Here is a 24233-nt window from a genome sequence, read left to right on the forward strand (position 1 = left end):
GCCCCGAGCTCCAGGCGCTGGACAAGGCGGTTTCACCTCTCAAGGTCCTGGAGTAACTCGGGGGCCTGCACAGCACCAGCCTGTTCCGTGTAGCCGTAACCTACCATTGTTGATCAGGCAGAAATTACCAGTTAAAAAAACCTAAGGTTGCTTTAGCCAGCTCTGTCAAACGCCTGGCCAGCTAGACAATGTAATGTCATCCTGCCCACTGGTACACAGAACCTGCTGCTTGGCTTTCCTTTGAATGACCGAGTATAGCCAAGCCTGGGTTACTATTTGCTTTCATAATATTGAAACAAAAAAGTCAAGAGTTTCTGACACAACTTGATGCAACTTGCCGATAGCTCATTATAATAATAATGAGCAGTTATAATGAGCAGCCTAGCGCAGAGTTCAGAAGCATGGGGTTTCACAAACACCCTGCTTCTTTCCTCCTCCTGCTGGATACCCACCTTGGCACGTCCGCCCCGTCAGACCAGTTTTCAACAGTAGTGAGGAAGAGGCTCTGTTTCACACCCGACCAGAAGAGCAGCAGGTCGGCCAGGAATGCGCGGGGGGACTACAGGACAGAGCAGAAGCCGCCCAGCTTGCAGCCCGCACGCAGGCACTTAACGCTGGCTTTCATAGGGAAGCCCTTTTTTCCCCTGAGTGCTCTTTAGAGCCTTGTTTTACTGTACAAGACAAAGCTTATGTGCTCACGGTAACAACAAATGCCTGTTGCAAATAACTTTTACATTTCTTGACTGATACCCACACACCTGAGGGGTAGAGAGTGCCAGGACAAGGGGGTTCCACCACCTCAGGTGGGAGGCAGAGACCTCGCAAATGCTCCAGCAAAGAGTGCGAAGTTTCATGTAGATAATCTAGCTGTTAATAAAATGCAAGCTAGGAATTGCTCTGTCCCAAGGAACGATCACAACTGGTGTTTGCAACCAACACGAAAAACATCCAAAAGAAAGCAGGCTTTTGGAACTTTTAAAAAATATATAAAATCAAATCAGAATCAGCTCTAAAAAGATCAACTTTCACATTTAACCAGTTTATGAGTCTCTAGTATTTAAATGTATCTATCAATTACTTCCTGCACAAATTTTTCTCCCCTATGTGTTGCAAACTAAAAGGAAGGAACGGGAGAGCTGCTGCTTTAGCAAAGGACTCAACTCAAAGATTTGGCTTGCAAAAGGAAAAATGACCCGCAGTTGACACAGGCTGTCCACAACTATTCTCTCCAGTCTCCACAACACTTCGCTGGGTGGTGAAAACACACCAGCCACGAAGCCAAGACGGGGTAAAACTTTTTCCAATGCTGTTTCAAAAGCTGCTCCAGGCCCTCATGGAACAAAATGTGAATCAGACCGGGTTTTACGGTCTTGAGGAGGTACTCTGAAAGAGCGCTGAAAATGTCCTGCCCCCTCCCCACTAGCCCGGAAAGCATCTTCAAAGCCCTCCCTGCCGCTGCTGGCAGTGGGTATTTGCCCATAGGGAGGTGAGTTTATCAAGTCGCAGCCGTCAGTGGTAGATCTCCAGTCTCAGATGGGATGATGCAACCGCGTCGGGGGCTAACACCCCCCCTCCCCTTTGTAAGACAAGAGATAGCAATGTCTCACTGTCACAGCGTGGTTATTAGACCTAATTACTGTTTGCTGCGTGCTTTGAAGTTGAGAAGTGCCAAGCATTATTATAATATTTTAAGTACTTTGATGATTAAAAACACACAACTGTTGGGTAATAATCATGATTTACTAGCATTGTAGTGTAAGCAAGTTCATGTGAGAAGCCTGCATTGTCTCAATGCCTGACGCTACTTAAAAACAAACAGCTCCCCTCTGACATAATGGGAATGCTGCAGCCCCAGCCTCGCCTCCCAGATAACGCCTGGCATGGCCCCGAGACTACCAGCGCGCTGAAAAAAATACACCAGCGTACCTCCTCGCCACCATAATCTCTCTTGTGATATTCTCACGATATATGTGCCTCTTCTCGTAACTTCATGCTGGAGAGTTTCAGCATTAGAGGGAACAAAGTGCAAGATGACTAATAATGTCCTTGTTATTTCTAACGGAGGAGGACTAAGAGGCCTGTATTTTAGTCAGAAAATGTAATTAAAACCTCCCCATGTGGAGTGCAATCGAGAAGTTCAGCTGTAGGTACCGCTGCTAAAGATAAGAAATTCGTTAAAGCAGTGCTAATTAAAAGCCTGAACAGCCAAAGCTATCGCCGTGGAATATTATTCAAGTACCTGCCACTCCTGTTGGCTGGGGACATGCCTGGGTAGGTCTGACCACACACGAGCCCAGACCTCGGCTCTGCTGCCCCTTCTCCCCCGGGAGCTCCCGCGCAGGCAGCGAGCAAGGTGCAGGCTGCGGCAGGACCGGGCAGGATGGCTGCGGCTGCCCTGCCGCCACGGTGGGGGCTCGCTCAAGCTCGCTCGAGCCCTCGGCACGGCCACGTGCTGCTCCTGCTGGGCAAGGGGCACCACGAGCTCCTGGCTTGTCTCACAGCAACAACGCAAATACACAGCATCCGTCTTTAACTGCTCTTTCTGGAGGAAAAAAAGCATATCACGTTGCTTCTTTCGTTGAGATGTCTTCCCCTTACTTCTTATTTTACGAATTGTCAGTTCTAAGGCTGAACGCGACACTCGGTGAGAATCTCTGCACTCTGAAAGCTTTGGTCCACGACTCGCACAGCCTTCTGAGCATGGCAGCCCCTGGCTCTTCATGCCCGACTGACCGAAGCACTGTGTATATCTGTTTTAGTTAGTGATGTTAAACATGGACCTAATTGCTTGTTAACTGCTTCAGACACCATCTCTGCAGTGCCTGATGTGACACTAGCATCGTTACTGGTCTCATGTTAGCACCTTAAGTGACAGTCTCTGAAAGCATTCAGACTAAAGCGACACGTAAACATACACGCAGGATTAATACGCAACATTTGCCCAAATATTTCCCAGCTAGCATAATAGGGAAGGAAAATTCCCATGTATTGCCCCAAAGCCCTGTGCAAGTGAAACTAGACACAAGGTGACCTGGGCTGAGCAAACGTATCTCCATGCCCACTGTGCACCTGCAGCCACAGCCTCCATCACTGCTCAGGGGAAACATAAACAGGCCAAACCTGGTAATTTTGTTTTGCAAAAGCCCCTGGCATAGGTCTGGGGCTGCTCTGATTCAGAGCCAGTCTGCGGTGGCCATCCAGGGGCTGCTCACGCTCCCAAATGCAGACAGCACCCAAACGCACTTTTATACCCCACGTGCCACCCACGGTCTGCAGCGGGGCCCATCACCGAGCCCAAGCAGGGGCGGTCGGTGACCAAGTGAACTCCCATACACCTGCAGACACCGTCATGACAGTACAGGGCACCACGATGGGAACCACCGTCCACAGCCTTAAACTGAACTCTGGCACAGATGCTGCAGCTCTTCCTGCCGTGCAAGGTGCGAGCTGCCCTCTGAAGAGCGCCTATGTGCTCTCTAAGTACACGTTGGAATGACTGAGAAACTGGGACCAAAACAACTCAAAAGTTGAAGGGCAAATGAAACATCCAGAAACCAATCTGTTCTCCGCAAACCCCCAGGCTGGACAACTACTATTTCTGAAAAGTGGAAGCTAAAGTTTAAGTCACCAGATGATTCCAGGAGCTGAAACTTCAAGAGACATACCAAGTTTTACAAACATGGAATAAATCACTGAAAACATTAAGTAATAACAACCCACCTCTGCTACCTCCTCTACCCAGTCATCTCAAGATAAAACTGATGCAGAATTGCACCCAGGAGATGTTTTCTTTCACTTGGTAGAAGAGGTTTGCCTGCCCAGGAATTAAAGATGTGTCAAAAGAAAACAAAAGCTTCCAATACTTTTTCTTTATTTGTTACCCTTTCTCCTTTATTCACACGTGAGTTTGGGCCCGCAGTTCTCCATCCCTCTCTCTGGTTTAGGACTGCCTATCTGCACAGATATTTTCTTTAGATTGGGTTTCTGTCACTCCACCCGCTTGACAATGGGGAGCACCGTGAGAACGGGGAGCACCGTGAGAACGGGGAGCACCGAGGCTGCTTTAGCCCCTGAATAACCGTTAATTAAGTTTTTCTCCTCCGTCTCCTCCAGGGCCCTCGCCCAAAGCCACCAGGCAAGGTGAGCACAAGCTCTCAGTGGCGGGGCTGCACAGGGTCTCGGCGGCTGGAAGGGGCTGTGAGGAGCAGAGCTGCGCCCCAGCCCCAGCCCCTGGCCTCGGAGAAACCCCCACCGCTGCCCCGTCCCCTCCTCACAATGCTCACTTGCTCAGGCTTTGTGAAAGGAGGGGTGAATTTCTAGGGCTTTCAGGGTTTTTAAGATAGAAAAAAAAAAAAAAATCAATGCCAAATTCCTTTGAATAGAAGATACTGCATGTTGGCAGAAGCCACTTTTCACAGACTCCAGCCGTTTGAAATCTGAAACACTAAAAAGTGGCTACTGTGGATGTGCTGTATTCTTCTTTTCAAAGCAATCTGGCACACAATTTTGCTCCCCTGTTTCAGGACCCAATCCTGCATTCCTTTCACGCTCAGACTCCCATTGACTTTAAGGAATGCAGGATTGGATCCTAAATGTGTGCTTTACTTACACAATAGCTCCTCATGGTTACGATCTATTGAGAAAGGCACACTTTAAAAACCATTTGGAATTGCAGGCTCATCCACCAGGCCAGAATGCCTGTAAAGATCTTCCATTATTTCAGGAAAAATGCTCGGTGTGTGAATTACACGCACACTCGCACATTCTCCTGGTTTCAAGTTGCAGGCACAGCTTAGCTTGAGATGCATCAAAATATTTTGAGCACTGGCCTGATAGCTCATAAAGAAACCACGTGTAATTTTAGTTTTTGAAAAAAAGCAAAACTCCGGGGGGAAAAAAAGCCACCAAAGCAAACACATCAGCAGCTGAATCTTTAGGACAGTTTCTCAGAGAACTTTTGTAAAAGCCTCTAAAAGACCTGCACCGGCTGAGACAAAACAGAGCCTTGCACTGCTAGTTTTGAGGATGCTGTATATTGAGTTATGAGGCTATTACGATGCAAATCTCAAATGTACAAGCTTTTTACTTGGCCATAAACACAAAACAGTATACATTGTCCTTTCAGAAGAAAAGGTTTGCTGCTAAAATAGCAGAAGCCCTACGTAAATAACCAACATTCTTTCTGCCTGAGGTCACTGACTTGGCCTATTCAATTCCGGGCTAGTCTGGGATTTGACAATCTAAGCAGGGGAGAGGCCCTTTCCTTTTTTTCAAAAGAATGCTGGGATTTTATTTGAAATTTAAACTCTTGCAAACAAAAGGTGGCATCGTATGCTAGAGGCCTATGAAGGTGGAGTACAGGATGTGTATTGTTTTCTCCCTTTACATGGATTCTTTCAGGATAGAGTATTCAGCATCTGTGAATAAATTCTAATCAAATATCATCAGGTAGGAAGACATAGCAAGATACGAGCGAACACTTTTAAGAGACCAGGAGATTTACTTTTTAAAAATATCGATGCAGGGAAAGCATAAAAATTGTTTAAAATTATAATTTGAATTATCATTTAAAATAAACTATTTTTACAATCTTAATTGAAAATTCCTCTATAGTTTAAGTTCCATACTAATTCATATTTGTATACTAAAAAAGAGCCCTTCAGTGCAAATTAACTGTGGCTACAAAGTCAGTATTCATTCTCACTCTCTACTTCAAGTTGATCTGTCCTGGAGAGGCAGATGGCGGTTAACTATTTTTCCTCCCGATTACCGTCGCCCAGCTCTCACTTGGACTCTCACGATGTACACTTGTGTATAACACAATTATCATTTCCATTTCTGGGCTGTTATCCAGGCCCTGCGCTGCTCTCTGCTCTGTGCCACCTCTCCAGCGCGGGAGCAGCGTGCCAGCTTCTGCCGCATGAACGTGCTAGTACCACACACCTCCCACCGCAGAGGACTACGCTAAGCTGAATTTGCAGCTGGTGTAAGCCGTGACAGCATCACTGAATTCATCACCATTTATAGAAGCTGTAGACCTGCCCCGAGGTACTATCTTCGCCAGAAAGAAGTCTGTCTTTGCTATGCACTCACTAACGTGTGGTAAAATCCAGATGAAAACAAGGCAGTTCATCATTTTTACATGTTTGTAGCCCAGGGTAAACTCTAGACTCTCCTCTGCAGTTTACCTTAACCTGCCATGACGTCAAAATGAAAAACTTCATTATCTTCCCTAGGATTTTGCCTCGTGTCAGCTATCGCATTGAAGGAAACACCTTTCTATCCAGAAAGCACGCCTTTGCTGCCAAGAAACCTCGCAGTTCTGCACTGAGGCAGGTAAGGTGTCTTGCTCTGACCACTCTGCATCATTCACCACCACCAAAGCCAGCAAGCCCCAGATGGGGTGGAGAGGACATGGAGGGTACATTTCTGCCCCAGCCTAGCTGCATGACTTACACTGTCAGTCTCCAGCAGGATTATGTAGATAGATAGCTAATATCTTTTGTTACCTTGCTGGAAAACCCCACCTTTCTTGGCAGGGTATCCATAATCTCCACGCCATGTTTACTCTAGTGTGGAATTCTCTCTTCCTTTCTCTCTCCTCCTACTCTTCGGTCAGGATATTTAACCAAAAGGTTACTGAATGCTGCAGGGACAAGAAGATCTCTGACCTCTGGTACTCGGGCAAAGCGTTCCTGTGCAGACTGTATTATAAACTTAGCAGATACTTTCAAGCTTCCATATAATTTGCAAAAGTTAAAATTGGCAGATGTTTCCTTTCTTTCCCACTTACGTATTTATTCTATCCCATACCACCCATCAATTTCAGGGTTAAGGCATAAAATATTTCCATGGAGCTCCAACAGAAGAACTTATGTTGAAAAGGAGTTCATAAAAACATAAGCCAAGCATATATTTAAAAACAGACATACAACAGCCTGCATTGATCTAGTAGCTATTTTGGGCCTATATATTAACATATATCTTAAAATACATTTCTTATTAAGCTAGCAAGCAGACACAGTAACAGGGAAACGTAAAATAAAGCTCGAAATGTACTTGAATTAAGGTTGGTTTTTTTTTTTTTCCAGGGCTGGGTTTACAAATGGGAAAAAAAAATAAAAATGTGAAGACCAAGGGCAAAGCAGCACAGACCACTGGGTAAAAACCACGAGAGGCCTCCCCACCACTCAGCAAGCTGGGAGGGAAGGCGGTACAGCTCGTCCTCGAAGGTGGCTTCCACTGTGGGAAGCTTTCATGGTTCCATCACAGACCCTGCTTGTTATCAGCAAAGAATTCCACTTTTCCAGCTGCTGCCTGTAAGCCAGGACTTAAAAGAGTACCTGTCTTATCACACTATCCCAGAGTCCCAGTGCCAGCCCGTTCTACGGCAACATAAATCCATCACCAAACTGGAGCCTATTCCAGCCCAAGTCTTCCTGACTCTGCAGGACGCAACCTTCCCGAGCAGCCTTGCTGGCCGCTACCCATGCAACGTGGTGGGTGGTTTTCATGCAAGCTCCAGTAAGAACCATCGTAATGGCAGCAACATGGATCCATCTAGCACAGTATCCTGTCTCCAGCTCTGGCCAAGAGTGGAAGCTCAATGGGAAAGAGCACTAGAAACAGGGCTCGCACAGGCTGATATGTTCCCAAGAATAACCTCTCAGCTTCCAGCAGCCAGCACTTAAGGCCTTCCTGCACCACAGGTTGCATCATAACTATTATGTTTAATAGCCTCGCTGGACCAATCCTTCTTTAATTTGTCTAATTCCTCTATGAGATCATTTTTACTTTTGGCTTCCACGCTGTCCCTATGGCAATGAGTTCCACAATTTCATTATGCATTGTATGAAGTGTTCTCTTTTGTTTGTTTTAAACCTCTGCTGATCTTGAGCTTCTGTTGCATCCTAAAGAACAAAGCAGCTTCTACAGTCATCACCACCAGACTAGAGAAGAGCTTTGTAAGTCAAAGCCTGAAACTTCAGTCTTCAACTGCGCCTGGAAGTGAATGGGATGACAGGTCACAGGCACAACTGGTATTTTTATCTAGCGTTTTTTTGAGACTCTGCTCAGGTCCTCGTTGCACAACAGAGAAGTGGACACGTGTAAGTAGAACTGATAGTCCCCAACTCAAAAAGTTCACACTCTGTGTGTGAGCTCCCTGCAGGAGATGTGACCAAGCCACCAAGTTCTGCACTGCCTGAAGTTAATGAGCAGCCTTCATGAGGACTGAACTGCTATAATACACAGCGGAGATAATTTCTATGAAAATAACATCCAATAGAAGAAGCCACTGTATTCCAGTAAGACTAAAGGAAGAAGGAAAAGGGCGGGGGGGGGAAAGTTTGCTCCCTACTGCCATCTGGACATTCAGAGCAGCGCAAGAACCCACCAGAGACTCCACTTGACAAACTTAACTAGAAAAAGTTAGGTAAACTTGTTGAACTGAGGGCACTGCAGACCCCTCACCATTGCTACCAGGTTCTTTCTTGCACGTCATTATTCTCTTCTTCATTCAAGTTCAGCCTCAACTAAAAATCATGGCTCAGCCTGGCTCTGAAGCAGATGATCACAAATCTGATGAAGAGCTGGAACGGCAAGTCAGATTGCTTAATGTCATCTGCACAGAGTGAGCTGCAGCATCACCTTCTCTTAATACTTCGTACATAAAAGTATGTTGAACAAAAAGAGTGGACATAGCCCAATCCTGTGGCAACATGCAAGAGAGCCTCAAGGGAGATGAGCAATTTCCCTAAACTATCTTCTGCGTTGTCTCAGAAAAACAAGAATGGATTTGCACAGGAACAGTTTACTTTCTTCCTCCCAACAGCATCGTATGTGTCAGCACCTCAGTGTGAGCAGCATCAAAGGGTGCTGCTGCTGAACCTCAACACACCAGCAGTGCTCAATTTGAGTCACATCCAGAAAGTGTTCAGCAGCCAACACGAATGGCACCCACGTGTTTGTGAAATCAAGCTCACAGTGCTCAATTCTCATTCCCTTGAGATAAATCTTCGTAATAAAGTGAGATTGTTGAGATCCACAGTGCCTAGAGATGGCATCTTGAGCAACAGCTAAAACTTTTTTCTTCATGCGATAATAGATTAATGTGTCGGGGGAATGGTCCTCGGGACCACAAGTGCAAAGAAAGGTTAGTACATAGTGGGAAAAAAAATCTAAATATTCTCAGGATGGCAAAGTATTAAAACATTCTGCCAGTTCTGAAGCACATTCTTTGGGTTTAGATTATTTAGCAGTAAGTTTAAAAGAACTGCACAGAGAGACAACTCTTCTCTTGTTCATGCTGGTGAACAATTATACTGATGTTAATAATGTTACTTCAGATTTATTCTGCGTAACTTCAAACAAAACCTTGCTAGGATGTTAGATATGTGTTTTAGACACTATTCCAGTATACTCTGCCGCAAATAAAACTGAAAATTATAGTTGTACTGAATTACTGAAACAAACAGGGGCTTGCTCAGCCAATTCAAAATATAATCAGAAATCAGTCCTCCAAAATGTCCTGTCCTTGATGTTTTGTGGTGGACTGACCACAGCTTCCTGCACCAGGCCACATCAGAACTAAAACCACGAGCAGCTTCCAAGACACACAGCTGAATAGGCAGGACTCCTGATAGCACACTCACTTCTTTCGGCGCTCAGGTACAATAAGGATATTGTTCCTTTAATGCTTAGCTTTTCTTTTAAGAAGTATGTGAGATTTCAGCCAATTCTCCCCAACGATTAGTTCAGGATGAATGTACTTAACTCAGGATTCAGCTGGAAAGAGCCCAAGTAGATGCAATCAATTTTCCACTAAATCCGCTTCCTTCCTCTCTTCCCTACCCAGCATGAGACATCAGCTCGCCACTACAGCCAGTGGTGACTAAGACAATGAAAACCTCTGCCTTCAGCCATGCTCACATCAAACTTGGCTATTCCTTCTTTTGATCTTCCCTTCGTTTTCTGTTTTCACATATCCTGTTCACTAGCCCAACATTTGGGCTAGGTGGAAAAGCAGCTATACAGCAAATACGAAAAAGCGGCTATACAGCAAACCACAAACACCAAATGCATTGGCTGCTGTAAAGCCCAAAGTTAATAATTCAAAACTGTACAGAATCAGCTGCAGAACTTCACTGATAAAGGACATTTCCTCTTTACACATATTTAACTGGAACCTCCCTGAGGTTTCAATGTGCAGATACCGTATGCCTCCATCTGCCAGTATCTGCACTGTACCATTTCTATGTGTAACACCAAATTATCTTCGCCATCATCATCTCAACACCACAGTACTTCTGAGATATTAGCTGCTGGCCACTTTACTTGAACCAACCTCATGCAGCGTTGCCTGAGAAAGAACAGTTGTAACAACAGGCATGATTTGCTACTAGAATTTAACCAGGGTAATAAAAAATAACATCTGTTCAAAAACAAGGCTTAGAAAACATGATCTCTAGCTCTCACCTACATGCCTTCTTAAGAGTTTAAGTAGATGATTTCCACCCTCATTTCCCTAAGCATATATGTTCTCCTTTGTCAAATAACTTGTGGAAACAGCAAAACAACTCCCGGTGGCTGCATATTCTTTAGGCTTTCTTCCTCTAGAACAGCGGTCTCCAAACTTTTTTGATCGTGCTCCCCTATCAGTAAAAAATGTTTTCAGCACACCCCCCCCAATGCATGTATATTTATTTATTTATACATTATATACATGTAGTACTGAAGTATTTTCTTTGCGCACCCCAATGGATCGTCTTGAGCACCCTCTAGGGTGCATGCACCCCCTGTGGAGACCGCTGCTCTAGAGACCACTGGGTTGTTAATACTGACTTAGCAAATTGTTTCCATAGGTCTGAATTTACACTGCTGTGGTTCCTAAGGTTGGTAATCCACTGACTCACTCAAGTAAGTTAGTTGCATTATTTCCAGGAAGAATTTTGCAGGGAACGCAGTTGGAAGAGTGACAGTGTAGAGTACCCAGGCAGCCAGCTGAGTTAAGTGACTGAAGTTCTACGACCATATCCAATTTAATAGTAGGACATACCACACTTGCGTTTTAAAATACATTGATAGACAACCATTGAGACACAGCAACCAGCAATCAAAAATGATTGCTAAATCCATTCCTGCTTTTAAATATGTGTTAAATCAGATGCCTTCCACTCTGCACAGGTACAATTAAAAGAGCTGGCAGGTATCAGCCGCCGTATTCTGCACGTACACTGGCGCCGTAAGTCACCCACGCCAGTCGAGCCAGCTGTGCTGTCAGAAGCCAGCAGCCACTGCCGATTTTATTTCTTCTTACAGGAGATACTTTAAAAGCTTCTCTCCTCCACTTTGCCTATTTTTTGCCTAGCTCATCATTCACTTTTATTATGACTATTCCAAACACAGTGCAAGTTCACAGGAGCGTAGCAAACAAAGAGTTTTGATGGTTTTAGGCAAGAAAAATCAGCTTGGTGGCTGGGGAAGGGAAGCAGAAAGAAGCAAGCCTAAGGAGGCATCCAAAGCAGAGAGCACTGCTGGAAGCAGAGCCCCTGCCAGAGCAAGGCAGGGCAGCTGGGCAGCGAGGAGGTGGGAGCCCCTTCCCGAACACAGGCAGGCTGCAGGAGCAGGCAGGGGATGCCAGTGCTAGGGACTGACCAGCTGAGTCACCGGGGGAGAAGCAAGAACAGCAGATACAGCGGTGAGGATGAGGTTATATGGGGCCCTGAACAGGGAAGGGAAGGAATACAGGGGATTTTGCATCTATAAAGGGAGCTTGCGAAGACAGAAAGGAGCGGGACAGCGCACAAAGCAGCGAGGGAACCCCTCACCAAGCACCCGACGCCTCTGTGCCACCTGCACTCCATGGGATGAACGGGCCGATGAAAGGGAGGGTATCTGTGGGACTTGAAACCTGTTTTCACAAGCCCGCCCCTAACACCACGAGGCAGCAAGCACTCACAGGGGACTCTGGGAATGACTTTGCAAGGCCCCCAGTAACCTCGCAAACAACCGAGTTTCCTATGGGGCTTGGACCCCATCTAAGGCCACAACTCCATCAGCAGCCTCCCCTGCACCCTCCTGTGCTGAAGCACTCCTCCCAAACTGCACTCCCAACAGGAGTGCTTGCAAAACCACTCGGCAGAAGATGCTTTTAGAGAGTAAGCAACACCTACTGCCTCCAGTAAGCTTTCACGTCTCTCTAGTCATGTCACAAACAAACTAAAACTTAAACGCAAACATACTGAGCTACATCCTTCACTCACCACTTGGCTTTGTGGGACATAGCACAGAGAGACTGGAATGCTCTTTGGCATTTCAGCTTGCAGGGTGGTCATTTCATCACCCAGGAACAGCAATGTTGTGGGTGAAATGCTGGAGCATCTGAGCCCCCGCTACCCCAAAATGATGGTAGGAGGTTATACCAGCCCAGGACCACAGGACACGGACCTGTTCCTCAAGTACTAAACATCCATAAGAGGAGTGAGAGGACCAAGTGTCCAGCAAACACTCAAGGCAGTTCCCCGAGGAACTAGTCCGTGCATGCCTTGAGCCTGCTGGGACATTTGGGGCAGGCAAGGAACACAGGACTACACCCAAAGTTATTACACTACTGCTTTTTCCACCACTTTAAGAAAATAACTCTCATTAATTTATTTGAACATTGAGCCAGGAGAGCTGGTGAGCTCTCACGAGAGGGCAGATCATCAAGAGAAGGCGACTCTTCAAGGGACAGCACAGAGTGTCTGCGTATCGGGTACCAGCCCCAGGCAGACTGCTTTCATCCTCTGCAGCCCAGCACCCATTTCCAGACACGCACCGGCACTCCAGCGTATCGCATTATCTCTGCTGGCTGCCAAAGCATGCTGCCTGCGCTCAATCAGATAGTGGTCCTGGGAACTGCCAAATGGAGTCAATAATCCTATAACTGGAGGAGTACTGAGTACGGACTGGATGTTGGCCATCAGGGAGGCCGTGGCAGGGTTTTGCTTCAGGTTTGTTTTTAGAAAGTATTTACTGTACCTAATTCAAGACTGGGATTGAGTTTGCAAGCATGAAGATTTCCTATTTTGATTTGTGTCAGGTTCAATGTAGGGCACCCGCTGTAGGTTTCACGCTGGTAAAATACTAGGAGTTTCTCAGTAAAACCATTAAATCATTCCTTACTATTTCTGGCATGGTGTTCATAATCAAAGCTATATTGCAAAATTACCTGCTATTTATACAAGTACAGGGAACAGACTCACCTAGGGCACACCATTAATGTCGGTGCGATGGGAGCAGGCTCCTGCTGCCCAGCTAACGGCTCACGCCTCTCTCCACGAAGTCAAGAATACTTTGACGCTAACTGAAACTGGATTTAGCCATGAGTGATGATAAATCTAAAAAGTCCCAGTAGAAGTTCTGGTCAAAGGCAGGATTTTCAGGAAATGAGATATTTATTGGAAGGGGAAAAAAGTGCTTTCTGGCTAAGATCAAATTTACTTAAGTTTCTTCCTGTGCTGTGTTTTGAGGGAGAAAGACAGAGAAGAGTGGTTGGGAACAAGAGCTCTTCCCTACCTGGGTTAAAACCAAGCTAAAAATTCCTGAAAAGTCCAAGGATAGGAGGAAAACATCCACCACTGGTAAAAAACTCTGGAAAGTGACCTGTTTACCAGAAGAAAGCTGGTCGTTCTGTAACAGTAATTTTATGACCAAGCAAAACATTCACCTCATGTCAAATACCAGGGGTCACACCAAAGCACTTTCCTTGGTGCCCAAGGACAGCCCGCTGCAGCTATCATCGGCCAATCCTCCCGAGTCCCGTCATTTAAATGAGAAAAAAATTATGGCTGTTTATGTAGGCTTTGCGCCAAGCCCGTTTCTCTGATAATCTTCTCTGGTGCATTTGTGTCTCACATCCGATTTAGAGTCCTCTAAATACTGGAGACAGCATTCCTTAGATACTTAAAATAAATTAAAAACACAACGTTCAGTTTGGACAGAGGAATGGGAACGTTATTCATGTGGCCCAGGCACTAAGGGCTCTGGGGAGTGGTGCTGGGAAAGTAGTCTTTTTAAAATCTTACATTAGTCCGTGTATTTAATGATATATAATCCTCCAAATGGTCCTCCATAAACTGTAACTACGCATTATTTGAGCAAGTAATTATTTTCAGTAGCATCCCGCAGCAGCTGTATAGCTTGGCTGCCAGACACTGTATTTCCTCCAGCAAATGCATCTATTTGTGATATAACAATAATCATTTAATTATTTATGAAGTTTCACACTTCTCCAGTACTTCACCCTCAGGATCTCCAAATAATTTCAGAGTATTAATGAAATCAGAACAGTATCACCCATGTGAGGTAGGTGAGAAGAATTACCTCCACATGGGCAACGCCAGACCGGCTAAGTGATCTGCCGAAGATGACAAGGAAGCCCACAGCAAGTGGAGTAAAACCCTGTCCTCCGACTCACAGGGCCGATTTACCCCTTCGTGACCACCAACCTATCAATCCTCTCAGCTAAAAACTTTTTGTCTGTCGTTTGCCAATACCCTCTGCCAGAAGAAAGCTTGAAAGACAGAATGCTAAAGTTCGCTGCCACTGTTTATTTTATAAATGTGAAGACAAACTTTACGAAAAAAAGATCTTTTATTTTGTTTTGTACATGGAAAGATTCTTATGGGAAACAGCTTTTCTAGACCTGCAAGAAGTAAAAGCATCCTGAAGGTGAAGAGTCACAGTAGAAACCTTTGATCTGTAAAATTAATTTGTAAGATAAAACCCAGGCTGCCTTCTGGTGTGGAACATCAGTGAGTTTTCAGGACATACAGACATCTATCCCTTGAAATAAGCAGTAAACAAGAATTACTGTTAAGGATGAGTTAGTAACCTAGCCTGGATAGGAGGCATGGATGAGGCGCAAAACAAGGGACTCCTTTTGTTAGACAGCACATGAGGATGAAGATAACAGAAGCATCAAAAACAGATTTCCACTCCACACTGTGTCCTTTGCTAAGAGCTCCTGTGCGCGTGACGCAGGACTTGCGGGGCAGGAGTGAGAGGTGGGCATGTGGCCTGGCAAGAGGGGAGAGGAGAGGTCTTGCCACACCAGGGGAAGGGACAGCCAGAAGTCAAAGACTGGAGAAAGCAGGGTAACAGGTAACCAGAATAAGAACAGAAAATTATTCCATTGTAGAAGTACACGGGAAGTTTGGAAAAGGAAGAAGGACAGACTGAAGTTTCCACGGCTGCAAAGCGGTATCATCTTGCCTCCTCGGCAAGGGGATGATGAGCTGCCAGCAGTCTGGAGTCTTTACACCCTGGGAACTCAGGGACCCAGGAAAAGCCTAAGATATGCATAACAAGTCAAAATGGGAAATGACCAGGGTACAGTAAGATTTCAAACAGTGCCAAGGGCAAGGGGGCAAGCTCACTATTTTCTGGAGAAAAAGGCACTGACATGCAGTTAAGATCTTTACTGAAGAAATCCATTGTGCTCATTTGAAATGAAGAACAGAAGATGCCCACGCAGAAATAACAATAAAGTCTGAATTCTTCAGTAGTAGAACAGCCACATGCCACAGCGAACATAGGCAGGAAGAAGGAAGAAGAAAAAGTCAAGGGAGATGGAAAGCTGGCCTTCCCTTCTTCACAGAAGATGCACCAGAGACAAAAACTGAAGTTCAATCCTTCCAGCACACTGGGAGAACAACGGTGGCCCACAGACCACGCTTTGGGTCAGTCCAGAGCAGTAACGGAGAGGTCCACACATCCAAAGGGTAGGACAAAGGAAAGACAGAGATTCAGTCTAATGATAGGAGAGTATCCAGGTGACATGTTTAGAGGGGAGGCTAAACACATGAGCACCGACATGCTTGTGTACATGGACAGGTTTGTGTGTGAGGACCAAATTTACTGAGACAGGCACCAGAAAACAAATGATCAGTTGGTTGTGGGAGGAAGAACTGAGTTACTGAGTGCTGAAGCGATGAAGGACAAAACGGATTAACTGGCATGTGTGGAGGTAGAGTTCATTTATTGTTGAAGTGATGATCTATACTAAATTAGAAATTATTTCAGAGAGCTATGGCATTCTGAGGTCTAGTTTTCAGATGAGTAAAGGATCAAGTACATCACTAAAGCATTGATTAGGCACTTTGCAAAATATATAGGGACAATACATAACAGAAACTTAGGTCATTAAAATTACAGGAAGCCAACTGTGTTTATCGCCTTTAATTAATTTTCTTCTTCACTTTTTTCCTTCCACCTGTTTTTCCCTTTGTTTTCAGGTAATACTTAAAAATTACAGAACCTGGAAACAGGAAACAGAAACATCTGTTGATAATGTCAGTGACTTGCCTACGCTCTGTTCTGGATTATCTGGATTTCTTCCCCTTTGAGAGATGAACTCAACAGCAGCCCAAGGGAATCTTTTCTTTTGGAGAAACTGAGATATGTTCCAAGAAAACATTTTAACTGGGCGGAGGAAAGGCAAGAAAGGGGAGAAAAAAGAGTAGAAGGGAAAGACGAAAAAAACACAGAAGAGATGGGGGTTTCAGACTAAGACAATCCAGACCTGCAGATAATAGATGCTGATAAGGAAACAGGGAAATTTTAGCAAATCTCGTTACACTAAACAATAGGTGGCATTCCAAACACACAAAAGTACGCAAGGAAGTGATTAGGTTCTCTGTGGTTTTTACAGAGAAATAAAAAACAGAGGCAGAAACCTTGTTAATTAGAGTATATTTTTTTGTACTTTATGTGTTTTCCAACCCCTGAAAGGATCACAGGTGCTGTCAGTGATTGGTTCCACATTATGAATACAAAAATATTGTGGGAGGAATACATCTATGGTCAGTCAATCAACACAGAGAAAAGTTTCCATCATTAGTTGCCAGGCAACCCCCACCAATTAAAATAACCATCAAAAGCCATGCATTTCATGCTGCAATAATTAATAGCAGAACGCAATTACTACCTTTCAAGGAAACAAGGAGACAGAGACAAACCACCAGCAACTATTCATCGCGTGCCCTCTGATAATCAGAAATAGGGAATGGAAATGTTTTCCGTTTCTCTGTCGGCTAGCTATCTGTCAACACCACCTTTCCCTGGGCGTAAGCCTCCAGATCTACCAACGCTAGCTGCTAAGGCAGCCCTCAGAGAAGAGCGATACTCTGTATTAAGACACACACATGTCCCCAACCAAAAAAAAAAACCTTTAAGCGCATGCGTCTTCAAGCATCTGAGATGTCCTCATGGAAGTAAGGCCCAAGACTGGGTCAATCAGATGAGCCCCCCTTAAAAACAGGTTCTCTCCTAGAGTTGAACTAACTTAAAGTAGTTACAGAATTGAAAACCTTTTGTAACATAACATCTACTAGTATCATCTGTAGAAGGGGCACAGCCAATGGACTGGTGTATTTATCTTAAGTCAAGCACACAGATCAGTGCCCTGCTGCACCAGAGCTAGCTGGGACAACAGAGAGCAATGCAGAGAAACTACTAAATACCTCCTAAAATATGAAAACCAACTAAATCCATTCTAAATAAAGGAGAGTTTGCTGTGTCAGTTGCATCTCAAACATTTCTGATTACCCTTTTCCAATCCCCTCTTTTTTTGTTTTTCTAAAGCCTGGAATATTATCAGACTAACCATGGATCAAGATAAAGGAAACATTTTTCTACCAATCGGTACCCGAAGGTACTTGGGCTCTTACATGGGCTGGTATCCAAGTTTGACTTTTAATTACCAGAAGACAAGATTACATTCCTTTGCTGAGACTCATTCATGGTTCAGTCTTGCACAAGGTGAACCCGAACCGTCTGAAGCCAGCTGTCATCTCTACCATCCAACTGCCTCTTTTTACAGCAAGCACCTCCCTTTCCGTGAATTTTGCATTAATGGGTTCGTCTGGGACTGCAGTTGCAGACATACCTGAAATAGCTTTTAACTATCTGTCTTGATAGGTGTTAAAACAGAAAGCACGGGGCTAAGCACAGGCTGTAACTTATCCCAAAGACTCAGAATGACTCAGGCAAAATTCTGCACTCCTGCAGCAATGCTGTGAGTTATCTCAGCTACACGTCTACACAAACCGCAGTCTTAGCAGCACATAGAGCAGATCCTTCGGTCCTCGTTCCTAACCAAACTCGCACCTCTCCAAAGTGCTTGGCTTTTCCTGTGAATCACACCTCAAAGTAACTGCCCCACACACAGTGCGTCAGGACCTACTGCCAGCTCCAGTTATGGCTTGGAAACCACCAAACATTCAGGTGGCCATGAATTCAATCCGAACGCAGGGTCTGAGTCGGGGATGAGTAACAATCGCAGTTATGCAAGTTGAGGGCATCCAGCTCTCATGCTCCAGGCCATGGGGGTCAGGGAGGAATGTTCCCACATGCACTGCACTGAATCACCCGCCGGCTTGTCTTCCCCTGAGCACCAGGTATTAGCCAATGGCTCTGGCAGGATTACAGACCAAAAATCCCAAAATTCCAGTCTGCTCCGGTCCGACAGTATGTGGTTAGAAAATGGCAGGGAAAAGTGTGCAAGGCCATGAGCTACCCAGCAGACTTTCACTGCACAGCAATGCACCCCTCGCAGCAATACTCATTAGCTCCTCTCCCTTAAGTGTTCTTGCCATGTTTCCTTGGTGCTCAGAATAGCTGCACAAAGCGGTGGCAGTCAGATGAACAGATACTGAACCTGCAGCTGAACCACCCAAAGGTCAGCCGCGAGGCACTTAAGAGTTAAAAGCCACTGACACACACACACATATTTGTACCGCTGTGATCACCAACTCTAACGTTGGTGGACACGCAGTGTAGAGCTCATAGATGTGACACTGAATTTTGTTTTAGTCTACACAAAGATCACATTCACAGAGAATTTAATTTAAGGCTACAAAGCAAGTACTGGCAGTGTGCAATTTGGATGCAGTGACTCATGCCAAACTTATAAATATGCTGTGGGGACAGAACAAATATGAATTGAAAATGAACCTTCCACTGGGAATTTGGGTATTTTAAAAACTCACCAACTGCTGATAAATATACACTGAAGGGACACAGCTCCTTTAAGATGTTCTGTGCCTTACTACCACCAAAAGCAAACAAAGGTTCAACCCAGGGCAGCAAATACGCAAAAGCATTTCCAGTGTCGCAAGGAACTTCTCCCTACAAGCCGGGACATGAGCAACCTCCCGTTAATAGACATCTACATACAGTAGCACTGAGAGGCCTCAGTCAGAATGGAGCTGTTGCCTCCGAGACTTAATACGAGCCAAAAGGCAGGTTGCGTCCCTTTCACATCAGTTGGAGGGCACAGGCTAATTCAGAACTGCTCTTTCTACCTTCAGGGTAACAATACTTACAGCTGCCCCACTTGGGCCTTTTAAAATGGCAGTGCTGTCAGCCCTCGCCGTGATCCTTCTCTTAGAGGCTTGTAGCAATGAGCCTGCGAAGTCTGGACCAAGGCTGGTGCTGAGGCAGCAGCAGCGCCAGTAATCAACTGAACTGCGATACCTTTATGAGCTGTCCCTTAAAATCAAACTGCTGTACGAAACCCGCGCAAGTGCTCCAGTCTGATCGATAGCTACCAGGTAAGAAATGAGCTGCATACCTTTGGGATTATACAGTTTGCTTTAGGCTTCTGATTGATCTTGTGGTGATTTCCTGCGCCTTAAAACCAGTGGCAAAAGTGCAAGTTAAAGATGAATGGCACGCTCAAACGTTGCCTTCATGTAAGAGAGCAGAACGTGTCCCTGGTTTTTATGGTGAAATACATCTCAGCTTTGAGAGTACAGAAACTTCAGACCCTTAGCTCTGCAAAGCTCATTCCCTGCCCATCTCCTACACCCTCAGAGTAACAAATAACAAACCAGTATTCCTCATTGTAAAGATATATCTTACTGCAGTTTCTACAATCATTGCCACTGGATTAAAATTTTCAGCCTGAAACGATGCTGTGGATGGCATTATGATCTGCAAACTGGAGGCACCTGATAAGTTATCTTCTGTAATGTGTATTAAATAGAGCCCATTAATTCCTGCAACCGATCACCTGCACTTAGAGCACACAAGCGATCTGGCACTATTGCAATTATTCTTCAGGAAATCCTGTCATGCTCTGAAATACTACCAAGAGGAATTAGATGATGAGCTTCTCAGGCAGACGTTTTTCAGCTCGTCTTCCATAAGCAAAATCTGCAACTGAACTCCTGCCAAAACTAAAATTCTACACTTAACAGAAGGGACAGTGTATGTTGTTGCTTGAATTAATCTCGGTTACTTAAGATTCAGCAAAGCATGCTTACATATGAGTAATAAGACAAGTGCTTAAATATGTTAAAGTGTTTTGCTCAATCAAGGCCTAAAAGAGATTCCACTGGTGTTAGGGCTGAGAGAGGATTTGAACCTACATTTAAAAACCATCCTAACAAGCTTCAGTTGTTTCCTCTAAGAGATTGTGGATAAAGATCTACATTGAACTATTTTATCCCAAGGAAACCAGATCGCTTTGGCTTTTACATTACCTGAAGAGAATAATCTGACCTCCAAAAAAAGCTATCTGGGAAGCATGGCTTTTTGCAGAAGGCAATAGGGGTTTACACAGAGACATAACAAAAATTAACTGACAGAGCAAAGTTCTGAGATGCCGAACTTGCTCAGTTATGGGAGCAAGGCTCAACTATCCAAAGCCCGCTGAACATGTTAAAGAGGCAGAAATGCAGCATTTTATTTTAAAACATAAAATATGCCTGCTAGGTAGGTCATTTACTTTTCCTTTCCATTCTTCTTCTGACTTCAGTTCACTGGCAAGATTTGCTTTTTTTGAGGAGATCCTGTACAGCTCTGAATCAATATATTACTGAGTTTTATCCCAAAGTTGCCAGAACCTAGGAAGACAATGAAGATATTTACCATCTGAGCATTTTACCAAAATGTCTAAAGGGGACAGAAATCTTCTGTTTATTTACTGTATCTCTGAAATATTTCCTCGTCTTTCTGTGTTCATGTTCTCAAGAGCCAACCACCATCACTGCAGAAGAGCCCTGAGAATCCATCCTTGCATCCTCACACTTCTACGCTAGCAAGGCTGGACTCCCCTCAGAGGCGCCTGCACCTGCGACCGTACTTTAGGTTTTCCTCTTAATTACAAGCAACACAAACCCTCCATCAATAGTGTGATATACAACAGCGGGAGTGGAAAGGGACAGCACTGGGGCAAGCGCTGTATGCTCCCTGGAAGCCGCAGGATGGCCCATTCTGCCACATGCTCCCCGTTTCAACCAGGGCACCCTGACAGATGGCACTTGGCACTGAAACCAAAGTTAAACTCAAAGAAGTGCCCAAGAAAGGACTCTGACTCAGGCAGACTTTCCTACTGAGGGTCTCTCCCCACTTCTCTGCAGAACTGCACTTTACTGAGCTGAAAATACTCACTGCCGAGTGCTGAAACGAGGCCCTTGGAGGCTCCATCACTCATTATCACATTTCAGCCTGAGTGGTCTCCAAACCACAACTTTTCCCAAGGGTTTGAAATATTTTTTGGTTTTAATTTTTTAATTGTAGCTGGTTAAATATTGGTCCCTTATCTAAATCAGATGTCTTCAGGTACAGAATTTTTCTTCTTCAGTTACTGCCTTCTACTTCTAGATTCATTATATCGAAAATAAGACTGATAACTGCTGGAGGAGAGTTTGGATCATTCCTGTTACTTGGGAAAAAAAGAAAGGCAAGCTTGCGCTCTTACTCTACCCTCAGATTTCCAAGTACACATAGGAACTAGTGCATAGGAACTGTTTTAGGCAGAGAACTAACGTACTTATCCACTCTCCTGTCAAAGGCTCAGAAGGAGTGTTACTCCGTGTGCTGTGACCTCTTGCCTAACAAAGGTCATTAATGATCACCCAGTTACCTATGTATTGAATCTAAAAGCTTGGCTCAACTTAAAACACTTCCAAAGGGACATTCGGTCTTAATTTGAAAACAAAGAACAACAGAGAATCTGCCACTTCTCTTGCTATTTCATTCCAGCAGTTAATCATCCTCATCGTATAAAAACTGTCTTATGATTTCCTATTTGAATTGTGTAATTTCAGCCTCCAGAAAAGATCTCTCTTGCATTTGTCTCTAGTACATATGAGACCACTTTCTAATGCTGTTTTCTGGTAAAAGTATTTACGAGCTCCAGCCACATGTCCCTCCTGTTTTTTCTGATACCCAAAATACACTGGGCTCTCACGATTAGCTTTCCTCCAGCCTTTAATCATCTACGTAACTCCTTTCGGACTCTCTCCAGTTTTTCCTCATGTCTTTAAAGGCGGGCACCAAAGCGCAGCATTCTCACCTGGGTCCCACCAATGTCACATTGAAGGTAAAATGAACTCCCTGTTCATAAACTGCAGTACTGAGAGAAGTTTGTGTTTGGTTGCTTGTACGAGAGGTCCTGTAAAGCCTTTTCAGCAGCACACTCCAGGATGCAATTCCCATAGGTGGGACCTGCATGCCTCGTTCCTAAGGTCTGGATCTACTGGCGCTGTCCTGAATCACTCTGGTTTTGCCAAGGACCGCACAGCCCCAAATAAAGTGGGAAACCAAAGAGTTAATGCAACACCCCCTTTCCAGCTATGCTCATTTTGATACTATTTCAGAGCTTACTGGAGAGGAAAAGCTCTGCTTTTGACTCACAGTTGCATGTAGCTGAACCTAAGCTTTGATCAAGTTTTTTTACCTGCACTCAGGCATTTCTGCCACACTAGCAGCACATCCACCTTTTCAGTGCCTAATGGAAGAAAGCCCCCCCACATTCCCCTTTCGATGGGATTGTACCAGAGGTTGCAGACAGAAGGAAATCCAAGCCCTTCTGGCTTGCGAAACATCCTGGCAGATGATAGCTGGACCCTCCAGCCCACAAGCAGTACAGCGAGAAGCTCAGAAGACAACCTGGAGCACCACTTCCTCCTGCGTGTGCATGACTCACGGAAGGCTGTGTGAATCACGACATTCCACAGGCACCGTGGGGTGGGGCAAAACTACACTCTGAATGGACATGTCTCAAGTTGCCCTATGGTAGATGTACACTGGCCACACACACCACATCAGGACGGTCAGAAAAGCTTGTTGTGCTTTTGAATAATTGAGCTGGGTTTGTACTTTGCTGTTAAAATACATTCCTCGGCCCTTATACATTCTTCTGAGGAACAGAGTGACCTGTGTACAGACCCCTGTGGTAGAAAACACACATCCTCACTACTTAAAAAAAACACGCCTGCCCCAGAGAGGAAGCTGGAATTCACCCATGCAATTAGGTTGGGTTAATGTTGGCAATGAGTGGATAGATATTATCCGATATCGTATTTTGTAATCCTCTGCTAAGCAGGATGCTTTGGGAGCCAACAAAATAGCTACTCATTCACTGTCAGACTTGAGCAAAGTCAAGAGCGATCCCTGAAGGTTTCAGATGAGTTTATTCTAGAACCTGGTAATGGTCCAGAGTCATTTATAAAGGTCACTAAATTCTATGCCCAGGTTGTAGGTTTCTTTAAACCAATATTTATCTGTACAAATCTCAGGAGAAAAGACAACACTTCTTTCACAAGTGAACTTTACAATGGTCTTTTCATTATCAACTTATTTGGTTCTATGCCAATAATCTTTTACTCTTTTTCTAATCATTCATTAATCCTTTTTATAAACAATTTACGCTCGGCATATTCTGCTCAGAGTAAATCTTTTGCTGTGTATATGTATTGCAACAAGATCTTCAACATCCAGGCAAATATTTTCATATATTAGGAACCTAAATAAATGTGTGGGTATATCAAGAAAAGTTACCCGACTCCTGAAAATTGAGCTCTCATACTTCCCTTGAACTTGATGGGAATTTGTGAGCTCTCACTTCCGAAAGTGCTGCCCTCAATTTTCCAAGTCCTGTTTCCCCAGCAAAGCCATGACTTCCCCAAATCACATACCAAATGCATCACTTCCAGATGCGTTCAGATTAAAAGAGAAACCTAAAAAGGTCCTGAGAACAGCAAGGAGGAGACAGTGATTTACTTGCAAGCTTTCCTCTACAAAAATAAAATATTGTAATAGCTTAAGGTGAAACATGCAGTTTCTATTTGTTCTTATCACATTCAACATAAGAGAACAATTTTCGAGCATTATGTATATACAGAAATTACAAGTATACGTGCTTGACTAGAGTTGCATTTGCAAATAGAAAGTGAGGGAAA

At 44.6% G+C, this 24233-nt stretch overlaps 1 protein-coding gene across 2 annotated transcripts in view; it reads right to left on the reverse strand.

Moving 5' to 3' along the window:
- The window catches only part of WTIP (WT1 interacting protein), an 84424-nt gene that overhangs the window by 26431 nt on the left and 33760 nt on the right, over positions 1 to 24233 (reverse strand). The window lies entirely within an intron of this gene.

This window comes from Nipponia nippon, unplaced genomic scaffold (assembly GCF_047370975.1).
Source record: "Nipponia nippon isolate SJK-2023a ecotype South Korea unplaced genomic scaffold, ASM4737097v1 scaffold_7, whole genome shotgun sequence".
NCBI classification, from domain to species: Eukaryota; Metazoa; Chordata; class Aves; order Pelecaniformes; family Threskiornithidae; genus Nipponia; species Nipponia nippon.